The sequence below is a fragment of the Choloepus didactylus genome, chromosome 10 (genome assembly GCF_015220235.1).
Source record: "Choloepus didactylus isolate mChoDid1 chromosome 10, mChoDid1.pri, whole genome shotgun sequence".
Lineage (NCBI taxonomy): Eukaryota > Metazoa > Chordata > Mammalia > Pilosa > Megalonychidae > Choloepus > Choloepus didactylus.
In genome coordinates this window covers 129,913,943-129,939,483 of record NC_051316.1, presented here as the reverse complement: position 1 = coordinate 129,939,483, position 25,541 = coordinate 129,913,943, and positions in this window count along the sequence as shown.

The following is a 25,541-nucleotide window of genomic DNA, read 5'->3' as shown; positions in this document are numbered from 1 at the left end:
GAAGTTAAGCGTTATCTTAGGTTAGTTGTCTTTTTCTTACTCCCTTGTTATGGTCTCTTTGAAATGTTCTTTTATTGTATGTTTGTTTTCTTTTTAACTTTTTTTTTTCATACAGTTGATTTAAAAAAGAAGGGAAAGTTTAAAAAAAAAAAAAATCAAAAAGACAAACAAGGAAAAAAAAAAAAAAAAAGATGTAGTGCCCCCTTGAGGAGCCTGTGGAGAATGCAGGGGTATTCGCCTACCCCACCACCATGGTTGCTAACATGACCACAGACATAGGGGACTGGTGGTTTGATGGGTTGAGCCCTCTACCATAAGTTTTACCCTTGGGAAGACGGTTGCTGCAAAGGAGAGGCTAGGCCTCCCTGTATTTGTGCCTAAGAGTCTCCTCCTGAATGCCTCTTTGTTGCTCAGATGTGGCCCTCTCTCTCTGGCTAAGCCAACTTGAAAGGTGAAATCACTTGCCCTCCCCCCTACGTGGGATCAGACACCCAGGGAAGTGAATCTCCCTGGCAACGTGGAATATGACTCCCGGGGAGGAATGTAGACCCGGCATCGTGGGATGGAGAACATCTTCTTGACCAAAAGGGGGATGTGAAAGGAAATGAAATAAGCTTCAGTGGCAGAGAGATTCCAAACGAGCCGAGAGATCACTCTGGTGGGCACTCTTACGCACACTTTAGACAACCTTTTTTAGGTTCTAAAGAATTGGGGTAGCTGGTGGTGGATACCTGAAACTATTAAACTACAACCGAGAACCCATGAATCTCGAAGACAGTTGTATAAAAATGTAGCTTATGAGGGGTGACAGTGGGATTGGGAATGCCATAAGGACCAAACTCCACTTTGTCTAGTTTATGGATCGATGTGTAGAAAAGTAGGGGAAGCAAACAAACAGACAAAGGTACCTAGTGTTCTTTTTTACTTCAATTGCTCTTTTTCACTCTAATTATTATTCTTGTTATTTTTGTGTGTGTGCTAATGAAGGTGTCAGGGATTGATTTAGGTGATGAATGTACAACTATGTAATGGTACTGTAAACAATCGAAAGTACAATTTGTTTTGTATGACTGCGTGGTATGTGAATATATCTCAATAAAATGATGATTAAAAAAAAAATAAAAATAAAGGGCACTTGTATAGTTGCCAAAAATTCTGAAAATTAAAAAAAAAAAAAAAAAAAAAAAAGAAGGGAAAGTTTAAAAAAAAAAAAATCAAAAAGACAAACAAGGAAAAAAAAAAAAAAAAAGATGTAGTGCCCCCTTGAGGAGCCTGTGGAGAATGCAGGGGTATTCGCCTACCCCACCTCCATGGTTGCTAACATGACCACAGACATAGGGGACTGGTGGTTTGATGGGTTGAGCCCTCTACCATAAGTTTTACCCTTGGGAAGACGGTTGCTGCAAAGGAGAGGCTAGGCCTCCCTGTATTTGTGCCTAAGAGTCTCCTCCTGAATGCCTCTTTGTTGCTCAGATGTGGCCCTCTCTCTCTGGCTAAGCCAACTTGAAAGGTGAAATCACTGCCCTCCCCCCTACGTGGGATCAGACACCCAGGGGAGTGAATCTCCCTGGCAACGTGGAATATGACTCCCGGGGAGGAATGTAGACCCGGCATCGTGGGACGGAGAACATCTTCTTGACCAAAAGGGGGATGTGAAAGGAAATGAAATAAGCTTCAGTGGCAGAGAGATTCCAAAACGAGCCGGGAGATCACTCTGGTGGGCACTCTTACGCACACTTTAGACAACCCTTTTTAGGTTCTAAAGAATTGGGGTAGCTGGTGGTGGATACCTGGAACTATCAAACTACAACCCAGAACCCATGAATCTCGAAGACAATTGTATAAAAATGTAGCTTATGAGGGGTGACAATGGGATTGGGAAAGCCATAAGGACCAAACTCCACTTTGTCTAGTTTATGGATGGATGAGTAGAAAACTAGGGGAAGGAAACAAACAGACAAAGGTACCCAGTGTTCTTTTTTACTTCAATTGCTCTTTTTCACTCTAATTATTATTCTTGTTATTTTTGTGTGTGTGCTAATGAAGGTGTCAGGGATTGATTTAGGTGATGAATGTACAACTATGTAATGGTACTGTAAACAATCGAAAGTACAATTTGTTTTGTATGACTGCGTGGTATGTGAATATATCTCAATAAAATGATGATTAAAAAAAAAATGTCACTCTCAGCTGCACTGAGCTCCTTCTGTTTGTCAGCTCATTTATATGGCTCCAGTGATTTAATTTAGACCCACCCTGAATGGGTGGGCCAATACCTCCATGGAAATTATCCAATCAGAGTCATCACCCACAGTTGGGTGGGGCGCATCGCCACAGAAGCACTCAAAGAATTACAGTCTAATCAACACTGATATGTCTGCCTACGCCAGATTACATCAAAGATAAGGGCATTTTGGGGGACATAATACATTCAAACTGGCACGGAGACCAAGTACACTCAACGGGGAAAGAAGAGTCTTTGCAACAAATTGTGCTGGGAAACTGAGAATCCACATGTGAAAGAATGAAAATGGACCTCTACCTCTCACCATATACAAAAATTAATTCACAATGGATCAATGACCTAAATATAAGAGCGAAACCACAAAACCCATAAAGGAAAACATAGGGAAATAACTTCAGGACCTTGTATTAGGCAGTGGGTTCTTAGACTTTACACTGAAAGCATGAGCAACAAAAGAAAAAATGGAGAAACTGGACTTCATCAAAATTAAAGGCTTTTGTGCATTAAAGTACATTATCAAGAAAGTGAAAAGACAACCTAAGAATGGGACAAAATATTTGGAAACCAATATATCTGATAAGGGCTTAATATTCAGAATGAATAAAGAATTTCTAAAGCTCAATGACAAAAAAACCAACAACCCACTTAAAAAATGGGCCAAGGACTTGAATAGATGTTTCCCCAAAGAAGGTATTCAAATGGCCAGTAAGCAATGAACAGAGGCTCATCATGATTAGCCTTTGGGAAAATGCAAATCAAAACTACAATGAGATGCTGCCTTACCCTCACTAGAAGGGTTATCATTTTTAAAAAAAACAGAAAATAACAAGTGTTGGAGAGGATGTGGAGAAATGGGAACCCTGGCATTGCTGAGTAGAATGTAAAATGGTGCAGAAGCACTCAAAGAATTACAATCTAATCAACACTGATATGTCCACCCACACCAGATTGCATCAAAAAACTGCTTAGCTGTTCCTCAAAAAGTTAAACACAGAGCTACCATATGACCCAGCAACCCCGCTTCTGGGTATGTACCCAAAGAAATTGAAAGCAGTGGCTCAGATAGGTGTTTGTACACCACTATTCACAGTGGCATTATTCACAGTAGCCCAAAGGTCGAAGCCACCCAAGTGTCCATCCACAGAAGATGGATAAAAAAAAATGTGGTGCATTCACACAATGGGATAAATGGGATAATATTCAGCTGTAGAAAGGAATGAGGTTCTGATACACGTGACAACATGGATGAATCTTGAAGACATGTTGTGTGAAATAAGTCAGACATAAAGGGATGGATATTGTAGGATTCCAGTTATATGAAATAGCTAGAATATGCAACCCCCCATGCTGGTTTGGAGCTGTCATGTACCCCAGAAAAGGCTATGTTCTTTTAATCCATTTTGTGGGGGCAGACCTGTTGTGGGTGAGATCTTTTGATAAGGTTGTTTCAATTGAGATGTAATCCGCCCCATTCAAGGTGGGTCTTAATCCTCTACTGCTCTTTATGAGAGTATATAAGGCAGAGACATTTGGAGAGATCTTAGAGAAATGCCCTGGAGATGCTAAGAGAACCCACAGATGCTCAGAGAGGAAACCACTGGAACCAGAAGCTGAGAGCAATGAAACCCAGGAGTGAAGGGCCAGCAGACATGGCCATGTGCCTTCCCAGCTGGAGGCCAGCAGCCTTTCTTCAGAGAAGGTATCCTCCTGTTGATGCCTTAATTTGGATTTTTCATGGCCTTAGAACTGTAAATTTCAAACTAATAAATCCCCATTATTGAAAACCAACCTATTTCTGGTATATTGCATTCTTGCAGCTTTAGCAAACTGAAACATCCATAGAGACAGAAAATAGAATACAGGCTACAGGGTGGGGGGTGTGAGGGGAATGGGGAGTTAATGCTTCATGGGTGTAGGGTTTCTGATTGAGGTGAAGGGAAAGGTCTGGGAATGGATGGGGGTGAGGGTACCAAGCCCTTAAGGTGATTAATCCCACTGAATGGGGTGCTCGGGAGGGCTTGAGATGGGAAATCCCTGTTGTGTTCATTTTTCCACAATAGAAAAAAAGAACGACTAAAGAGACAATGACAACTGAATGTAATCCATGATCTTGGATGATGTGAGAAAAGGCACTATTCCTAAAAGGAATAAACGCTCACCTGATTGTGGAGAAGAAAAGAATTTATTCACGATCTTGCAAGAACGGGCACCCAACCAAAATGTGGGGGGTTGGCGCCCAGAACAATAGACCCAGCAGTATTTAGTCCCTAAACCTAACCGCAAGTCCCTCCCGTTTCTCCAGTGGCTGATTCTCCGGAGGTTACATTCTATTTGACAAGCCTAACTAGCCTGCGCAAATTTGAAACATGCAGCCCTGGCAAATTGGAAACATTTGAAATGAGTTTCCCCCGTGAATTTGCAACATTTGAAAGTTGGAAGACATCTCCCCCTGATTATAATGGTTATGCACAGGCCTCTTTACATCCAGTCTGGGCTAGTTTGGTAACAAGTTATGAGGCTATTTTAGGAACCTCTACCCCGAATCTCCACCTTGCAAGGATAGTAGATAGTGGGTGGATAAACAGGGGGACTGACTATGGATAGTGGGCAGATAAACAGGGGGACTGACCATGGACTACAGTTTGTCTTTTTAAGCTTCTGCTGATTCCTGAACTGCCCCACCCCGCCAGGCACACCTGTCCTGTGTGAAAGCTAAACTTAATCTCATTCTCACAAATCCCCCCTCTTTCTTTTAAACTCTCTTTAGCTTTCACTTTCCAGTTTCTCAGATCTCTGAAGAGTTTTCTCACATTCCTCATCGTACAAATTCTCCTCTCTGAGGGGGTATAAATTGTTTCGCGTGTATTGAACTGGCATTTGTTTGGTTAGGGCCGTCTCAATAAGCCTTTGAGTCAACCCCCGGGCACATGGGATGATGCAGCAGCTGACTTCTGTGAGTGCTCCAGCTACAATGATAAGAGAGGTCGAGACGGACAATGCCACCCTTTCCACTTTCCAAACCAGCTTTCTAGCCATTCAGTGAGAGGATTATTAATACCTGAATTCCCTGCTAATTCTTCGGATAAAGCAGTTAGCCCTTGCAAAGCTTTGGTGATGGTCCCATCAGGTGCTGTATTATTTGGGATAAATGTACAACAACTGCTGCCAATCGTTACACAAATGCCTCCTTTTTCAGCCAGCATCATGTATAAGGCTATTCTGTTTCCCATGCCATTCGGCTAGTAGCATCTAGCTGCTCTGCGATGCCCTTAACCGTGTCTTTGGTGTAATCGATAAACCTCTGTTGGTTATAATATGTATAATTAGTCCAGTCAACATTCTTATTAATCGTGACCCACCAGAACAAAAATGACTCAAATCCTGCAGCTATTTGATTCCTAGCCTTAAACTCATCTGGGATCCCCCGTGGAACTCCTATACTGTCTAAATATATCCGGTTGTCGAAAGAACCAGGTAAACTCCTTTTCTCCCTTTTCTCTTGGGGTTCCACGTCCTCCCCTTTCTCAAACGCCAGGGTGACTGGGATGGCCAGTTGGACCAGAGCACAGGTCCCTTCCACTTTTCGGGTAACACTGGTCGGAGGACGCCCCTTCCCGCAGCACCACCAAAGGTCTGCTCGGGGTGTGGTTAGACGGGAGAAACCGCCAGTACCGTCCTCAGTCACATCCCACACTGGGGTACACGAGGCCGTGGTCCCGAGATCCTGGAGCCCCTCTCCCCGTCCAGAGAGACAGGCAGAGTGGTTTCCTGGACCAGGGTGAGGAGCCAGCCTGGCCTTGGTGTTTCCTCTCCTGATTGGAGGAAAAGGGAGGACAACGTACTGCAGTTTCCCCAGGAGTAGTGTTCCGGGAAAGGAGCACCACACGCTTGCACTCCTGCTCACGCTTTTCCACACCAGAGGGAAAGGGCACGATCCGAGCAGTGGTCGGCCTGCTGCACACGCTGAGCAGTTACTTTTGTCTAGACTCTGGACTGTATATTTAACCCATTCTACCCAGGCGTTTGCATCCCCATATCCTGTTTCTATTTCTATGGTTTGCTTTACGTTTTCTGCTTTAATTATTCTAATTACCTTGGGATCATTCTGAACTGGGGAACTGGCCTCCGATTGGACTCCCTCCAGTGCCACTGAAGGGCTAACTGGAGAGAACGTGGTTAATGACAAGTTTAATGGAGAGGAAAGAACTCGTGGACGGAATCTCCCCCGAGGATCTCTACCAGTAACCTCTACCCCTCTGCCATATATCCCATCCACTCCCCCACTGGCAGTGGGTCATTTATTAGCTTCATTAATAGTTATTACCACTGGGTTGCATTGAAGATTGCTACAATCCGGTGGGGTGTTACCTTTGTAGAAAGTTATTTTATCCTTCACTTTCCTGTGGGTTGGGCGGATCTAACTATTATCTACAGTCCATCCCTTGTACTGGGTAGTCCACCAGACATCAGCCCAAGAGAGGCAAGGGGAGACTCAGCTGAAAACACGTCTTACTGGCTCTGGGCATAGATATTTATCCTTTCCACTCAGCCACCACTGGTACTCAAAGTTCACACAGTCCACTACCTGACATGCATCAGATTGCACTGTTTGAAACTCTAAGCCTTCAGTTATATTTATTACTAATTTGACAGGACTTGCTGCATGCTGAACTGGGAACATTATGACTAGCATAATTAGCCCCATTCCTAATCTGAGATTTAAACTGCCCATTCTTCAGTTTTCTAAAGCACCCAGCTAAGTGGTATGGAGACACAGAATTAGATCCCCCCCTTCCTTTTTTCTTCCCCCCTATTCTTTTTAGAGTGACCCTTAAGGGATCTGAGGTTGGAGTTATTTTCCAAGATTTGGGCTGAGTTGCTGGGTACTTATCATCTGGTTCAGACACTGGTCCCTTTATTTGGGTGTAGTGAGTCCAGCCTTTCTCTGCCGTCCGGACTGCTGTTTCAGTCATTTACAAAACTTGATAAGGTCCCTCCCAGGCTGGTTGAAGTCTGGACTCCTTCCACAACTTGATCAGGACCCAGCTGCCAGGTTGGTGTTGATGGACAGCAAATTCAAGGTGCAGAGTCTGGGCCAGCAAACCAGGGTGCCTGAGGGATGACAGAGTAGGAGACAAAGCCAGTACATAATTTTTAAGGAAGATGTCTTTTGAATCTAAGGAAGGGAGATCTCTAGTTTTCCCTGGAAAAGGCAAGCCAAAGAGCATTTCATAGGGAGAGATTCCTAGTTCTTTTCTAGGGGCAGTTCTAATTCTTAGCAGAATGATGAGTAAACAGTTAATCCATGGTAATTTGGTCTCTAAGACCAGCTTAGAAAGATATTTCTTTAAGGTTTGATTCACTCTTTCCACCCTTCCTGAGGACGGCAGATGCCAGGGTGTGTGGAAATCCCATGCAATACCCAAGCTTTGCATAACATTTTGCAATACACAGGAGGTAAAGTGGCTGCCGTTGTCGGAATCAATGTTCTCTACTAACCCATAACGAGGAATGATTTGTTCAAGGATAATTTTGGAAGTTCCCGATGCTGTGGCTGAGGTGAGAGGCTATACCTCCACCCCCCTGTCAGATGGTCTAGAAGACCCAGAACATATTTTAGCCACCCCACTGGGGGCATCTCAGTGTAATCAACTTGAATATGCTGAAACGGCCTGAGGCCTGGCTCCTTTCCCCTTGTACTCATTTCCTTAGGACTTTCATGTTAACCCTTTGGCAAATAATACATTGTTCACATATTTGTTTAGCTACAGTATAAAGGCTCACACATCCAAAATGCTTAAGAACCGGATCACACATAGCCTGTACTCCCCAGTGACTTCCCTGGTGTAAAACTGCTAAGACCTCCCTCATTATTTGCTTATTTAACACTTGTCTGATATTTAACAGAATATCAGGCCGTCTGGGAGGAGCCATTTCCCCTGATCATCTAGGCTTGCTCCCAACTGCTCCAGGTCCTTTACTTCCTTCTCAGAGAATATAGGGACCCCAACCTCTTCAGGGATGGAGGGTATCAGAACCATTAACTTTATAGAGGGGCAGCGGGAGCCTTCCTTAGTTTTTTCATTGGCTAACCTATTGCCTTTTACCTCAAAAGAATAACCTTTCTGGTGTCCATTTATTTGCACCACTGATATCTCTCTAGGTAAGAGTAGGTTGGCTGACACTTGTACCGATTCCCTGTGGACCAATTCTTTCCCTTTGCTGTTGATTAATCCCCTTTCTTCCCAGATCTTCCCAAAGGTGGGACTACCCCAAAGGCATACTTAGAGCCAGTGTAGGTTGTACCCTCCCTTCCCTCTAACAATTTGAGGGCTTGATTCAGTGCATACAGCTCACAAGTTTGAGCTGACCACTCATTGGGCAGTCGGCTAGCATCCCTTCCTGCACAAGTTAGCCCATCCACAATTGCATAACCATTATGTCTTTTTCCCTCAAGGACCCTAGAGGACCCATCTATGAATAATTTTTCCCCCGAATGCAAGGGAAGATCCCCTAAGTCAGGCTGAACTCGAGTTTGATATTCAATTAAATCTAAACAATCATGTTCAGGGCTCCTGCCTGGTCAGGCCCTTTCCAAAGGAAGGAGGAGGGGTTTAAGCTATGATCTGTGGTTAAAACCGAGTTATCTTTTTCCGTTAGGATTGCCTCATACTTCAGGATTCGAGAATCAGTCAGCCACCTCCCTGCCCTTTGAGATAAAATCGTCTGACTTGATGAGGGGTGTTGATCGCTGATGCCCCTCCAAAGATCAATTTCCTACTTTCTTCCACCTGGACCGCAGTTGCTGCAACAGGCTGAATGCACTCAGGTCATTCTCTAGAGACAGGGTCTAAAATTTTGGAAAGAAAGCCTCTCCAGGTTAATTATAGCCTGAATTCTTTCTGGATTAATTTTCCTTTTTCCCCTCACTGATGAGATGGACTGAACACCAAACTTCCTTTTCCATAAACTGTAGTTTACTTTTTGACACCCTCAGGCCTTGATCTCCCAGAAAGTTTGATAGATTCTTAGTAGCTTGAGCCACCGTCTGCCTTTCCCTACCCGATATCAACAAATCATCTACATACTGTAAAAGGGCGATTTCCAACGGGATTGAAAATCTTTCTAGGACTTTTTCTAACTCCTACCGAAGAGGTTGGGGGATTCCACGAAGCCCTGGGGTAGGACTGTCCACCGATACTGCTGCCTCCGCCCAGTGAAGGGATTCTCCCACTCGAAGGCAAACAGGTCTCTACTCTCTGGATCAAGGGGACAGGCCCAAAAGGCATCTTTCAGATCTATTACACTAAACCATTTATGATGGTAGGGGATCTTACTGAGGAGAGTGTAAGGGTTAGGAACCACAGGATGTCGGACCTATACAATTTGATTAATGGCCTTTAGGTCCTACACCATCCTCCAGCTACCATCTGGTTTCTGGACAGGCAAAATAGGAGTATTGAAAGGGGACATACAGGTCTCCAAGAGTCCATCTCGAAGGATACTTTCGATGATGGGTTGAAGTCCCTGTCTTCCCCTTAGTGGAATGGGATATTGCCTCTGGCAAACAACTTCCCGTTCCTTCTTCAAGTTGATTTTAATAGGGGGTAACTGCAACCCCCCTCTATTTCCTTCCTTTACCCAAACTTCCCCTTTTATATCCCTTTCATCCTCTTCAGTGAGTAAGGCCAAAACAACCTCTATCTGCCCATCCTTCGCTTCCAAATCCAGCCCCATGGGTATTATTAGGTCCCTCCCCAGCAAATTACTCCCAGCTTCTGGGATATACAAGGGGGTCACAATTTGGTTGTCCTCCCAACAAATATTAGTTGGCTCAAGGGATGGGAACTTTAAATCTCTCCCCCTTTACTCCCAAAACTGCAAGGGAACTACCAGAAAGCTCGATCCCCTTTGGGAGATGATTTACAGAAGATTGAGCTGCCCTGGTGTCCACCAAAAATGTAATTTCTTCTTGAAATGGGCCCACCTTTAGATTTACTAGAGGCTCCCTGTGGGCTCTCGGGGTAAGGATCCTCTGACCCCCCCAATCCTCAAAATTCATCAGGGGTACCACTGACCTTCTTTCTTTAAACTCAGGCACTCCCTTTTGAAATGACCAGGTTTCCCACAGTGATAGCACCCTGCGAAGTTCTGTGCCCTTCTCCCTTCTTTCCAACTGGCTCCAACTGCTTCTCTGTCTCGCCTCTGTCTCTCTCCTCCCTGCCTCATCCCTAATCTTTCCTTGACCATGAGGCCAACCCTACTTTCATGACCGTAGCTTTCTGCTTCTGCTTTTCCTCCTCTCTTCTCACAAACACTTTCTGAGACTCTCTCAATAACTCCTCCAATGGCTTATCCATCCATCCATCCATTTCTGGATCTTTTTCTGAATATTAGGCCAAGATCCCTTTACATAGCTGACGTTTAGCCTTCCCTGGGCCACAGGATTATTGGGATTCTTTCCTGAGTATTTCCTCAGCTGGTCCCTCAACCTTTACAGGTGGGCTGAGGGGGTCTCATCTTTTTCCTGAGTTACCTCAAAGGCCTTACTTAGGTTCTGGGATTTGGGTACAGCCAATTTTATCCCCAGTATAACTAGTTCTCTAAGATCTTCCATGTGCGCTCTATCCCCTGATCATTGTTATCCCAATTGGGGTCCACACTGGGGATCTTCTGCTCTGCTGCCCTCACCCCCTGTCCGGGCGGGTGCTGCCTCCCCCGTTCTCTCATAGCCGCCCTCCTCACCATTCCCCTTTCCTCTCCCATAACGAGGATGTTTAGTGTGGACATAAGTTCAGACCAGGTGTATAAACTGGGGCCTCAGAATTGATCTGATTGTTCAGCTAGCCCCGCTGAGTCCCCCATTAATGATTTCATTTCCCTCTTGAATTTCCTTACTCTGTACTTGTCAACAGGACATTTACATGAACAATTTCTCCTGGTCCAATAGGTACTTCTCTGAGAGGGTACAGAGACTCAGTGGGTTTATATGCTCTCATCTTCCTCTCCTCAGAAGCCTCTGGGAACAGAAGCTCCTGTATATATTTCTTACACTGTTCCAGTTCTTTTCTTAACTGTTGGTGGGGTGTAACTCCTGGAACAGTCCACACCAATTGCCCCTCTGACTGTCCCTCTGATTGCCCAGGAGTGTGGCCTGGTTCCATTGAATCTTTAAGGTTCAACTGTTGCTGCCCCAGTGGGGGAGGGGAAACATAAGGCGGGGGAAAGCTTAACAAAGGATCCCAGGTTTTAGTCTCTAAAGATTCAGTCCCAGAATCTTGGTTCTTAACTTTCATGGGATAAAAACTGGTCTCCTTTCCCTGCAGCCAGCACATGGCATAGCTAGATTCCTCCTTGGAAAAAGGTTTCTTTTCATTAACATAATGCACGAGGTTGGCACAAACCCATTCCTCATCTGCCCCGTATTTTGGCCAGAATACATCGGGCAGCAAAACACTTTCTTTTGTCCAGATGTAACAACAATGTTTAATCATTTTCCTTTTATTCTTTCCCTTGGTCTAATCACTTTCAGCCCAGTGTTTCAACATCCTCCCCAATGGACTATCCAGAGGAATGTTCCCGGGGGACCCTACAGGTACCCCCTTCCCTTTCTCCCCGGCTGGCTGACGGCCTCTGTTCCCCATTCTGAGTCTTGTCTGGGCGTCTTTCCCTCAGGATCAGCCGCAGACTCACCAGAATGTCCCCACCACCAAGGTAACACTTAATAGTCCTTTTTTCTTTCCTTGGTCTGTGCACAGAGTTACCTGGTGGCTGCGAGGCACGTTTTTCCTTCCCCTTTTCTTGTCCACAAGCGGCAGACCTAAGCGTCTGATCGCAGGTCTCACCAGCAGTCAGAGGTGGGCCCCCAACGACAGAGTCCGAGACCACTCACACGGCGGGGCGCGCCTTCCCTTCTTCCGTCCCGGGGGTCCTCCTCGATGTTTCAGACCCCAGATGAGCCCCCAAGAAATTGTGAGAAACAAGCACTATTCCTAAAAGGAATAAACGCTCACCTGATTGTGGAGAAGAAAAGAATTTATTCACGATCCTTCAAGAATGGGCGCCCAACCAAAATGTGGGGGTTGGCACGCAGAACAATAGACCCAGCAGTATTTTTTCCCTACGCCTAAGCGCAAGTCCCTCCCGTTTCTCCAGTGGCTGATACTTCACAGGTTACATTCTATTTGACAAGTCTAACTAGCCCAGCAAATTTGAAACATGCAGCCAGAGCAAATTGGAAACATTTGAAATAAGTTTCTGGGCGTGGGAATATGCAACATTTGAAACAATTGGAACAAGTCTCAACCCCTGACTATAATGGTTATGCCCAGGCCTCTTTACAGCCAGTCTGGGCTAGTTTCATAACAAGTTACGAGGCTATTTTGGGAACCTCTACCCCCAAGTCTCCACCTTGCAAGGATAGTGGATAGTGGGCAGATAAACAGGGGGACCAACCGTGGATAGTGGGCGGATAAACAGCAGGACTGACTGTGGACTAGTTTTTTTTAACCTTCTGCCAATTCCTTAACTGCCCCACCCCGCCAGGCACAACTATCCTGTGTGAAAGCTAAACTTAATCTCAGTCTCACAACGGGACCTAGTAATGAAGAAGAAAAGGCCCAAACGAACACTACTGGGACGTGAAAAATTGGAATACAGATCGTGAGCTTTATATCAATGCTACATTTCTTGAACTTGATATCTGCACTTAAGGGAGTTACAGAAGTGAACATCCTTGTTCTTAGGACACGCACATGGAAGCAACCAGAAGTGTTCAGGAAACCTGATGTATGCAACCTGCCTCAGCTGTTTAGAAAATAGACAGACACATGGACAAATAGATAGACAGATGGCTAGATGGAATGTGACAAGATGGGTATCTGGGTGGAGAGTGTGTTGCACGTCTCTGTATGGGGTTTGAATTATTTTGCAACTGTCCTGTAAGTTTTACGTTATTTCAAAATAAAAATTAAAGAAAAATACAGCCTGCCCGGTTAGATGTGAATTTCAGATACCCGCATACTGTTTTAGTACAAGCATGTCCCATGCACTACTTGGGACGTGCTTATACTACACGCAATTATTCCTTGTTTATCTGGAATTCACATTTTCTGGCCACCCTGTCCCCACAGGCTAGGGCCAAAGCCCCCCAACCCCCCAGCCTGGTCTCTGCTTTCCCAGCACTGCCCTCTAGCGGCCAGCCCCGAGGGGGCAGATGGGGAGGAGCCTCTGGTCACCTTGACCCTTGCCCTCACTGGGGGCAGCAGCCACCTGGATAACTAAGGCCCCAGGGACCCCTAGTTGTGCACTGAGTCCCTGAGACATCCGGGAGGGATGGGGGCACACACAGGGCCCGCTGCGCCACCCCGGAGCCTCCAGGCCACCCAGCTCCCGCTTAGTCCCCACGGACGGGGTGTGTCCTCGGACAGGGGCTGCCTGCTGGACTGAGCAGAGTCTGGGCTGCTCCTTCGTGCCCACCCTAGGGATCCCACTTGGCAGGCTGGAGGCGCTGCAGGGGGACCTTAGTGTTTTGAGGTGTGCTTTCTCGGAGGTATTGTCTCCCACCCCCTTTAGATTGCGCTTCTCTTCCTCCGCACCCCAAAGCGGTCAGTCTACCTGGTCTGCAAGCTGCACCCCCCGACAGCAAGGCTGTGGCCACCCCCTGGGGTCACAGTGCACTGGGGTCAGCCCGCCCTGGCCGCGGGATGGAGGGCTGGGCCCTAGGAGAGCCGGGCAGCCAGGCCCAGCCAGCAGTGACCAGCCGCCCAAGCCATGGGCTCCAAGTGCTCTCTCCGTCTCGCCCGGGAGTATCCAGCATCTGAGAATGTGTCTTCCTTTCTTCTTCCTCCTTGCTCCCCCCTCCCTCCTTCCTCTCCCCTTCCCTCCTCCTCTCTTTCCTAGACGGCAGGACCAGCAGCTCCCGGTTGTCCTTTATCGGCTGTCTCGTTCTCTTTGGCTTGGTCCCGCTGCCCTGCTGCCCGGTGGTGACCACCGAGGGCCCCAGGCGCTTCTGTGCACAATCCCCTGTTTGTGGACCCTTCCCTCCCTAGAGATATATTTAAAACGCTATTCTACAACCGCTTATTATAAAGATGAACAGAATCTTGACCCTAAAAGTTCATTTTTTTTCTTCTGAACTTAAAAGAAACCAGACCATTTCCTGGGCCCTGAGCTACTGTGGTGAGTGGACGAGTGGATCCTGCACACGTGTCCTTCGCCCAGGGTCCTGGGGGTCGGCCCCGGTGGGCTGTCAGCAGGCACATCTGCACCCTCAGGTGTTCCCCGGGAGAGGCACACTCCAGGAGCAGACGTGGTCGGCGATGAAGTACCCCTAATGCCCAGTGTGCCAGTCTGCGTGTATTATGTCCCCTAAAATGACATGTTCTTTGATGCAACCTTGTGGGGGCAGATGTATTAGTTGCAAATTTGCATGGGAAACATATTTCAAATGTTTCCAATTTGGGCGGGCTGCATGTTTCCAATTTGCGCGGGCTAGTTAGGCTTGTGGAATAGAATGTAACCTCTGGAGTATCAGCCACTGGAGAAACAGGGGAGGGACTTGCGGTTAGGAGTAGGGAATAAATACTGCTGGGTCTATTGTTCTGCGAACACCCACATTTTGGTTGGGCGTCTGTTCTTGCAAGACCATGAATAAATTCTTTTCTTCTCCACAATCGGGTGAGCGTTTATTCCTTTTTAGGAATAGTGCTTGTTTCTCACAGCCTGGGTCTTGATTAGTTTACTGGAGTCTTTTTAAAGAGCCACACAGGCTCCGGGGATGCTTAGAGATGCTTGGAGATGCAGACAGAAGGACATTTAGCTAAGAGATGAAGCCCAGAGTTTGCTCCAGAATATGCTAGGACAGGACCCCCAGGTGCTTAGAGAGAAACATCCTGGGAGAAAGAATCAAGAGCACACAAGAGCTGAGAGAGGAGCTGGGACACAACCCAGGATCAGCAGGCACCAGCCACGTGCCTTCCCAGCTGATGTAGGTTTTCTGGATGCCATCGTCCTTTCTTCAGTGAAGGTATCATCTTGTTGATGCCTTAGTTTGGACACTTTCATGGCCTCAGAACTGTAAATTTATAACTTAATAAATCCCCTTTATAAAAGCCAATCCATTTCTGGCATTTTGCAAAACAGCGGCATTAGCAAACTGGAACACCCAGGGATGGCCCAGCCATTGGGGGAACCTATTCCAGATATCCCAGCCTGGAAGGTTCCATCCCATTGGCCTGGAGCTGCTGCACCTGGTCCGATTAGACCCTCATCCAGGTGGATGCTGGGCCCCCGGGCAGATGGGCTTCCCTGGAAACGGGGTGATGGGTGTAGCAGCTCAGGTGAGGCACCTGCCAGCCAGGGGGGCAAGGACTTCCCCAGGGCACCTGCTTCCCTGCAGCCCAGGCCTCGCACCTGGGGGAGGGGAAAGGGGCCGGCAGCCAGGGGAGGGGCCCCACCTGCCTCACTGGGGAGAGAAACCCTGAATCTAAATAGAACAACTGATGAAGCACCAATGACCACGACTGCTTGCTGAGCACCTGGCCCACACCTGGCTCCCAGGTTTTTGTTTGTTTGTTTTTGGACTTTTATTGTGGTGGTGTGTACAACATAAAGTTTGCCATTTTAACCACTTTCAGGTATACATTGCCGTGGTGGGAATCACATTCACAATTCTGTGCCGCCATCACTGCCCAAAGCTTGTCCCCCTGAACCCCATCCCCATTAAGCAGGAGCTCCCCCCTCCCCAGCCCCTCCCTGGCCCCTGCTCACCTGGATTCTAGTTTCTGCCTCAATGAATTGGCTTTTTCTGACTAGTTCATGTAATGCAACCAACACCACTGGTGGCTCATTTTGCTCAATGTGAAGCCCTCAAAGTCTGTCCCCGCTGTCCCATGTCCCATGCAGCAGCACTGGCTCCTTTGAGGGGAGGATGTGCCCCAAGCGTTTCATCCGGCTGCTGGGAATGAGCCGCCCTACGGATGGCTCGCTTGCCAGGGAATGCCCCGATGGACTCAGCACGGTTGGGAATAGCCCCCAAGACAAACTCTTGGCCAGGGGCTGCTGGGGAACCCTGAGTGCTACCAGGTGGCGAGGAACTGCCCCTATAAATACCCCCAGCAGGAGCACCTGCAGAGCCTCCCTGCCCTGCCCCCCCAGCAAGCCCGAAGCTGCCAGGGACAGAAATGGGGCTGCTCTCCCACCCTGCTTCCTGCACCCCAGGCTGGTTTGGGGACTGGGCGCCTTCCCAGCAACTCTCCTTGCTGTTTGAGTGCGCCCCAGTGCCTCCCCGCCTGGATTTCCTAACTTCTGCTCCAGTTTCCCTGAAGCCGGAATCCTGCCAGGGTGGGGGTGCAGGGGCTCTGGGTCCCGCCGCCACAGCTGCCACAGGGCGACCTGGGCCGAAACAGGCTGTCCGTCCTTCTCCCCGCTATCTGGGGCCTCACGCCCACTCGGGAATTCATTTCCACACGTCTGTCCTCCAGGGAGCACCCGGCTCTCCCCTCCTCCGAGCAGGTGTCCTCACTCAGTACTGAGCTGGGTCATTGGCGTGTGTCCCCCACTGTCCCCGGAGCAGCTCCAGGGCTGGGGGCAGGTGGGAGGGCGAGGGAGCGGGTCAGGGCTGCCACCAGCTGTCACTCCTCCCCCTGCCAGGGTCAGGGGACATCAGGAGGGCAGGGCCGGTGGAAGGAGAGGAGGGAAGGGGCGAGGGGGAGGGGAGGGAAAGCAGGGAGGGAGGAGTCGCGTCTCTTTGCTCACCTCACTCCTTCAGACAGAAATGCCTTCCACCTCCTCCAGGAGTCAGCTCTGGAGCCCCTGCCTCCAGGAAGCCCTGCTTGACTTCCCAGCGCAGCTGCCCCCCTTCTCTGCCCGCATACCGCTCAGCCCCCACAGCCACGGCCGGGGCGCCCTTGGGGCAGTCCACAGTTCTACGTGCCTGGCCCCTCCCCGCCCTGCAGGTGCTGGGAGAACTGGGCAGGCCCCTTCAGCCTGGCTCCAAGCGGGCTTCTCTGTAATGGAACTGAAGGCCAAGAGCAAGGAGAAATTTCTTTTTGCTGCTCCGGCTCCAGCTCCTGTAAAGTTGGCTAGAACCCAGCCAGGCCACCCTCCTTCCCTGCTTGAGCCCACTCTCCCCCTGTACCTGTCCAAATCAGGGTGTGATGGTGAAGTTCCTGTGCCACCTGGCTGGGTTGTGGTGTCCAGAGTTTGGTCAAGCCAGCACTGGCCTGATGGCTACGGTGAGGGTATTATCTTGTTTTAAATCATCGGTCAGTTGGCTGCTTCTATGGCTGATTGCATCTACAATCAGCAAAGGAGCTTGCCTTTGGCAATGAGAGGAATCTCCTTATCCAGTATTCACCTATACACACACAATATGTATCTATGTCCCTGTCTGTTCTGTTTCCCTGCAGACCCCTGACTGACACAGGGGTTCCTGGTCCCCGGATGCCCTTCTCCTGCCTATATAGGGGTTGGTCAAACTAAGGCTTTGAGCCCAGTCACCAGGGCCCCAAGGACAGCCCCTTAATTCATCATGTGCTAGAGCATGAGGGGATGGGGCACCCCTGGCTGGCCAGGCAGTGGCGGGGGGTTGTGGGGCCTGGAGACATCTGTCCCCAGGGTACATGGACAGGCCAGCAGGCAGCTGCTGTGGGTCCTCCATGCCCCCAGAGCCCATGGGACCCCCAAGGACCCCAGAAGGGCCCAGAGGGCACCCTACACCCCAGAGCTGGCCACCTCCCTGGGGCATCCTCTCCCTCCTCCACATCCTGCCCTCCCCTAGGGGTCCAGCTCAAACCCCATGGAAGCAGCTTTCTTCTGTCTCTGCAGCTTTCCCCAGGCAGCCCCATGCGGGAGACCCAGGGAGCAGCGGGGCCAGGTCCCTGCCCCTTCCTTGGGGTCAGCCCTCCTCCCTGCTGTGTGGTCCTGGGAGCAGGCAGGGGGTGCAGGAAACCCCAGCGTGGCCAAATATAGCGGCCATCCCCCAGGGGTGGGTGGCAGCGATGTCACAAAAATCCTTGTCCCTTTCTTTGGGTGCCAGCGAGGCTCCCTCCGTCCCTGGGGTGCTTGCAGGTGAGCGGGCCATGCCCGGGGTTCCTTCCGACGGAACGTGGTGGAAAGTGCCAGAAGAGGGAAACTTCCCACGTGTGGGGCCCGACAGTGCCCCACACTCAGCCTAGGTCCCTGAATGACACTGGGGAGGGAGCCTCCCACCCACCAGGACCCCGGCCCAGGCTGTCCCCTGCAGGCCGCCCTGCACTGGCCCTTCTCCCGCCGGTCCCGTCTCGGGCTCTCGGCGCAGCCGCCCGGAAGGATCCGCCCCGCGATGGGGCCGCCTCGTGTGCTCACGGGTTTCTCATTCCCTGCCCGGCGGCCCTGAAGTGGCTTTGGATTATCCACACTTCATTCCTCTCTCTTTTTTTTTTTTGACGTTACCCTGCACCTTTAAAGTCTAAAGTCAAAGACCTTACCCCCTTCCCTAGGGGCACAGGGACTTAGAGCTGACCCCGATTCAATGCTGCTCCCTCCTGTCTTTTAACTCCTTCTCCTATAAAATCTTTCTCCCATCAGGCATTTTCATGACACGGGCTTGTCTCAAAGCCCTGGTTGGGTTTGGTTTTGTGTCTATTCGGTCCTGCTTCCTCTCTGTCTCTCTCTGTCTGTCTCTCTGTCTCTGTGTCTCTGTCTCTGTCTCTGTGTGTGTGTCTCTCTCTTTGTCTCTCTGTGTCTCTCTGTGTCTCTGTCTCTGTCTGTCTGTCTCTCCATCTTCACCTCAAGGGTGGAGGAGCAGTTGCCATCCCAGGAGGGTCGTTGGTCCAGGCTAAGGTGCACCCTTGGGGGCCGAGGGGCCCTTGGGCTCAGCCGCATCTAAAGCCGTGGGTGCAGGGCCTGACTCCACAGCTGCAACCTGCACAGCCCCATCCCGATGAGGGTTTGTGGGTCATCCGTCCAGCTGGCTGGAGCGGGCCCTGGGCTGGGGCAGGCGGCCAGTGGGATTGGGGCTGGGACTTGAAAGACACAGGTCCGTGTGCAGGGACCCCAGGGATCTGCGGGGAAGCTCAGCATTGGGGGGGTGGGTTCTGGAGGGGGGAGCTCAGGGTCCAGTGGGGGAGCCCAGCATTGTGGGGGGGTACTGGAGGGGGAGCTCAGGGTCCAGTGGGGCAGCCCAGTAATGGGCAGAGTATACTGGGTAGGGGGACTTGGGGTCCAGTGGGGAAGGCCAGATGGGGAGGGGCGCCAAGAGACCTGTCGGACTGGAATCTCCCGGGAGAGGGGCTTGTCTGAGCCGGGCCCAGCCTGGAAGGGGTGGCTGGGAGCAGGGGGGGCGTCCAGACGGAGGAAACAACATTGGCAGAGGCTCCGAGGTAGGAAGGGCCAGGTGTCCTCCAGGACCAAAACGGGGTCGCGTGAATGAGGGGGCAGAGGGGACTTGGGGAGGGGGCGTCACTGGGAAAGGACAGTGAGTGGCCTCTAGCCTCTCCTTTGCAGTAACAGTCTTCCCAAGGGCAAGTCCTGTATATTATTTAAATGAAATAAAATTCACATAACATAAAATAAACCATTTTAAAGTTTACAATTCAGTGGCATTCAGTATATTTACAGTGTTGTGCAACTACCACCTTTATCTAGTTTCAAACCATTTTCACATCCCCAGAAGAGACCCCCCCCCCCCCCGCCCCATCCCGGAGACCACCCTTGTCTCTGTGGATTTACCAGTTCTGGGCATTTCACACAAGTGGAGTCATAGAGTGTCTGTCCTCTGTGTCTTGCTTCTTCTGCTCAGCATACCTTCGAGGTTCACCCGCGAGGTGCGTGCATCATTCCTTGTGATGCACTGGGTTGTTTTGTGCAGCCACCTGCTGATGGACTTTTACCTGTATCTTTTACAATGAACAATCAAGACCTCTGTAATAAGGACTGAACAGCAAGAGGGAAGTATTTCTAAGGCCATTTCCGGAGGCTGCAGCCCCGTCCTTTCCAAGACCCCAGCCCTATTTCCTGCACTTGGTTCTCAGCCCTTCCTCCTTTCCCCCTCATTACTTTCTCTCCTCTCGTCTCTTGCTCCTCTCTTGGCACCCCCACCTCTGTAGTGCTTCACCCCATCGGATACATCCAGTCTTGGAAGAGGTGGAATAGAAACTATTACAGTTACATTCTTATTAACACACTTCGGAACAGCCCAGGTCTGCCCCGCCAGCTCCAGGCACTGTTAGATTATTGTCTAGTGTTCCTGTGATACACATACTGAGAATTTTAGATGGGATCGCAGCATAGATAATGCTTTGTAATCTGCTTTTCCCCCCAAGTTTATCCCAAGTATCTTTCCAAGTAAACCTCATTTTTAACCATCATAGAAGGTTCTGTCGCGTGGACAGGGTGCAAAGCGTTTACCAGTCTTTGTAAGAATTTAGCTTGTTTCCCACTTTTTATTGTTCAAATAGCAGATGCGGGGAGCAATGAGCTCAAGATGAAAGGAACAAAGTAAAATTTACAAACACATACCTAAAAAAAAATTCTGGGAATAACAAAAATTCAAAAAGACACATGAAAGTTTGCTAAACCGGCTCCATTTTACATCAAAATGATTACTATGTGAACAAACAGTTGCTGGGGTGATTATTTTTTTGATCGATTTGTCTCAATCACGCTGTCTGTCCGTACCACGCACAGCCCTCTCTGTAATTCTCAGTAAGTCTCGGTCAGTGAGTTTCTAGAAGGCCAGAGGTGCAGCAGCTGCACTGAGTGGAAGAGCCAGGAAGTGTAGGTGAAGATCCTGGGAGTCACCTGGTAAAACTACACAGAGAAACCCTGGGGACCAAACACCAAAACCCCTTCCCGAGTTCCTCCTCGAACTCCCTCTGCACTTTCCTCTCTCTTGAAATTTGAAATCCCCATCGAGGCAGCCAACCATGAGCTGGTTCATTCCATTTGACCCCAAACAAAATGAAGCCCACCTGCCCCGAACCCACCCCTGCAGGACGGACAAACCCTCGTCCCATCAACAGGAGTCAAACCACCTTCCTTTTCCTGTCTACAAAAGCCACGTGCCGTCCCGACACCTGCAGCCGCTGCCGTTCTCGCAGGTGACCCAGCTTCCCTTACCGTGGTCTGCACGCTCAGCTCCGATTTGTCTTCCAACACCCCTGAGCCGGGGGCCGGGGCCTGCTTTTCCTCCCCCGTCCCTCCTTTTTAATAATAAAAGCAATATGTGGTCATCTAAAAATGCAAAATCACCCAGGCACATAAATAAAAACCGAACACGGCCCTTCTCCCTCCCCTAGAGGAACCCGTTACCAGCATCTGTCTAAACACGGACAAATGCATACACGTGTCCAGGCCACACACACCGTGCACACACACACTCACACTCACGCTCGTCCTGTTCAATAATAAAAATGGGGTCGTGCTTTGCAACTTGCTTGTCGCTCCGTGCTCTGTCCTGGAAACCTCCCCACGCCTTTCGATGGCAGCGGGGCGGGTGTGGGGTGTCCACCCCCCACCGCAGGGCTCCTCGATGGTACAAGCCACGCTGCGGTGACGCCCCTGCCGGTGTGGCTGAGGGCTCGAGAGCGGTGTCAGCGGGTCAGCAGGCCTGGGGGTCCCGCCCGGCTGTGCTGAGCAAGGGGCCGTCCCCGGCGTCCCTCCGGCCGCAGGAGAGAGCGCCTTTGCCCCGGCCTCGCCGGCATGCGGTTTGCAAGTGTCTTCAGTTTCCTGCGGCTGCCATGGGACAAACCGGGAGGCTCAAGACATGGGAGGTTTATTCTCTTGCAGCGCTGGAGGCCGGAAGTGTGCGCAGGGCCGCGCGCCCCCGAGACCCGCGGGGAGGCTGTCTCCTGCCACTCCGGCTGCCCTGGCTCGCAGCTTCCCCTCCGCAGTCTCTGGCCTGCTCCCCACGTCTGCCTCTCTCCCTGTGTCCGTCTGTCTCCCCGCGTCCATCTCTCCTGAGGCCTCCAGCCTCCTTGGATTGGGCCCATTTTCACGAATCACACCCACGGACCTCATTTGCAGACGTCACAGTCCCCGGATTGGGACTTGAACGTGTCTCCCGGGGGCCGCGATTTAGTCCACAGCGACGGCCCTTTCCGACCTGCGGGGCTGGGACACGCTCGGTGGCCTGGGCAGCAGCCCCTCAACCCCCGGCACCCCCAGGCGGGCGAGGCAGTCGGCCTCCTCCCTGCCGGAGCGTTTCTGGTCATGAAGGGCAGGATGGGCCCAGCAATGTCCCCCCTCTCCAAGAGGCATGCGAGGGTGGGATGTTGACTGGGCCTTAGCCCTGGGGGCCGACACCTTCCCCTGAGGTGACCCTGGGATTCTCTCCTCTCTGGGAGCCGGGGGCCGGGGTGGCTGGCAAATCCAACTCCCCCCTGTGCACACCCCAGCAAGCAGAGGCACCTCCATAGACAGGCAGCAAAAATAGAAACTCGGAGCACCCAGGCCACGTGCTGAATGAACAAGGGAGGGGACCGGTGAATGAGTGAATGAGTGAATGAGCGAGCGGGTGAGCCACCTGAAGGAGCGGCCTGGGCCACCAGAGCCTCCCCAGCTGCCTCCCAGGCCCACGGGGATGCACGGAGCATGATGGAGAAGCATCCAGAAGGCGTCGCCGGGGTCCCACGCAGCTGGGTGTGGACCAGCCCTGTCCCCACAGCATCAGCCACTCCAGGGGACTCTGGCTCTGGACAGTGACCTCCCAGGGCAGTGAGGGGCATGGGGAGAAAACACTCACCATCTCCCAGCCTGGACCTGCGACCCCAACAGCAGCTGCGTTGCTGGGGGCTCACCCCCAGGGAGTGGCGGCCACGCAGCTTTGGGCTGGTCCCTTATCCTCGCTGACTCTGTTTCCCCTTGGACCTTGGCTCCGGATTGGAAGGGTTAGGGTGATGTATGGACATCAGTGGTGGGAGGGGACCCTGTCCAGATGGCTGGGCCAGCCCCCCAGGGGGCCGCCATCCTGAGTGCAGCTCCTGTGAGCAGTCTCCCCTCCCCACGCCGGCCCCGGGACCCCGCCTGGGACAGTGTCTCCGGGAAGGAGCCGGCAGGGAGGAGGGCTGCAGAGGCACCCACCCATCCTTGCTTCAGGGAGCCCCTCTGTTAGGGGGTGAATCGTGTCCCCCTAAAACTCACGTTCAAGGCCTAACCCCAGCCCTGGGACTGTGACCATGTTGGGAAATGGTCATTTCAGAGGGGACTGGCTAGGTTGGAAGGAGGTCACTCTGAGTGTGGGCCTTTAGTCCGAGACGACTGGCACCCTCCTGGGATGGGGGGTACAGACGTGGGCAGGGAGGGGGTCACATGGGAGACGGGGGAAGGCTGGAAAGACGGAGGCAGAGGCTGGAGTGGGGCACCTGAGAGCCCAGGACGCCAAGGAGGGCTGGCCACCGCCAGGAGCTGCAGGGGGCAGGAAGGACCCCCCAGAGCCTTTGGGCAGAGACCCCGGCCCTACCTCAGTTTTGACTTCTAACCCCCGGGGGGCAGGAATCACTGCTGCTGTTGGACCCTGCCCCCCGCCCCGCCGCCGCCATGTGCGGTGCCAGTTACACCTCCCCGAACTGAGGTCTCAGCACGCACCCACCAGACCCCTAAACGCAGTCCCTGCTCACCTCGGCCCACCCCCGAGGGGCAGCTCTGTCGTGACCCTCATTTTACCAATGGGGATCGCAGGACAGACAGGTCACCTGCCCGAGGGGCTGGGCTCGAAGCCAGGGGTCCCCGGTCCCGGCCTCGCAGTCTCCTCCCAGCTCACCTGGCCGCAGAGCAGACGTCACCGACAGCGTCGATGTTCTTGAAATCGGGGAAAGTTCTCGGTTTTTAAGGCACTAAAGAGACAAGAGGAAGCGCAGGTAGAGAAGGGGGTCCCAGCAGCCCTTCCAGACCACAGCGTCCCCAGGTCGGTGGAGCTGCTGAGGGTGGCCGAAGCAGCACTCCTGGGCCACCTGCTTCCCGAGAGGCTCTCACCTGGGAACCAGGTGCCCTGAGTTGGGGGAGGGCAGCTGGGGGGTCAGGGCTGCCGGGAGAGGTTGTCCCACCCACTCCCCGGCACCCCCCACCCTCTCCAGCAGCTACCTGGGGACTTTTGGGGATGCACCAAGCTCCTTCTTATCTCCCACCTCCCACCACTGAGCAGGTGACGACTTGCAGGGGCTGCACCTGCCGCCTCCTCTATTCTAATCCTATTGAACCTTTAGAAGGAAATCTTCCCGATTTTGAGTTAGGTGAAGAGTTCGTAGATGTGACACACTAAAAGCACAATCTACAAAAGAAAAATATTGATAAATCAGATGTCATCAAAATTAAGAACTTCTGCTCCTTGAAAGACACTGTTAAAAGAATGAAAAGGCAGGCCACAGCCTGGAGAATATCTTTGCAAATCACATATCCGACAGAGGACTTGTATCCAGAAGACACAAAGAACTCTCCAAACTCAATAATCAAGAAACAACACAATAAAATATGGACAAAGGTTTTGAGCAGACTCTTCACCCAAGAGGATAACTGGGTGGCAAACAAGCTGGTGAAAAGATGCTCAACATCATTTGTCCCCAGGGGATGCAAATGGCAACCACTTGTTCTGGGTCATGAGAATTGTTCAACATGGAGAGTGATGAGGATTGTACAACTAGAAGATGATAATGTGAGATATGGATGGATTATCGTGGATATAACATATGCTATGTGAACTTAAGAACCCCCTACTTTATAATTCCAGCCCTCGATGCTAAGGCTTGCTCAGGTGAAACTTATGGCTGTAAAGAGGAGGCTGAGCCCACCCATAATTATGCTTAGGAGTCACCTCCAGAGAACCTCTTTCATTGATGAAATTCTCTCTTCGGTTGCTCAAATTCTCTCTCTAAGCCTAATTCTGCAAATAAATTCATCACCCTCCCTGCAATGTGGGACCAGACCCCCAGGTGAGTGAGTCTCCCTGGCAACACGGGACATGGATTCTGGGGATGAGCCTGACCCTGGCATCAAGGGATTGAGAATGTCTTTTTGACCAGGAAGGGGAAAAGAAAGGCAACAAAATAAGGTTTCAGTGGCTAGAAGAATTCAAATAGAGTTGAGAGGCTGTCCTGGAGGTTACTCCTATGCAAGCCTCAGCTAGATATGCCAAATGGCCACAGCATGATAAGCCCAAGTCAACAGTAGTCCTGAAAACCCTAAAGAATACCCGGATCCCTATCCGAGACTCTATAAAAAGTTTCACTCACTAAGTCTATTCTTCAGACAATTAAATCCTTCAGGGAACTCCTATGCCAGCTAAGTCCCCAAACCCAAGGGCAACAGCCTCTTCAAGAAC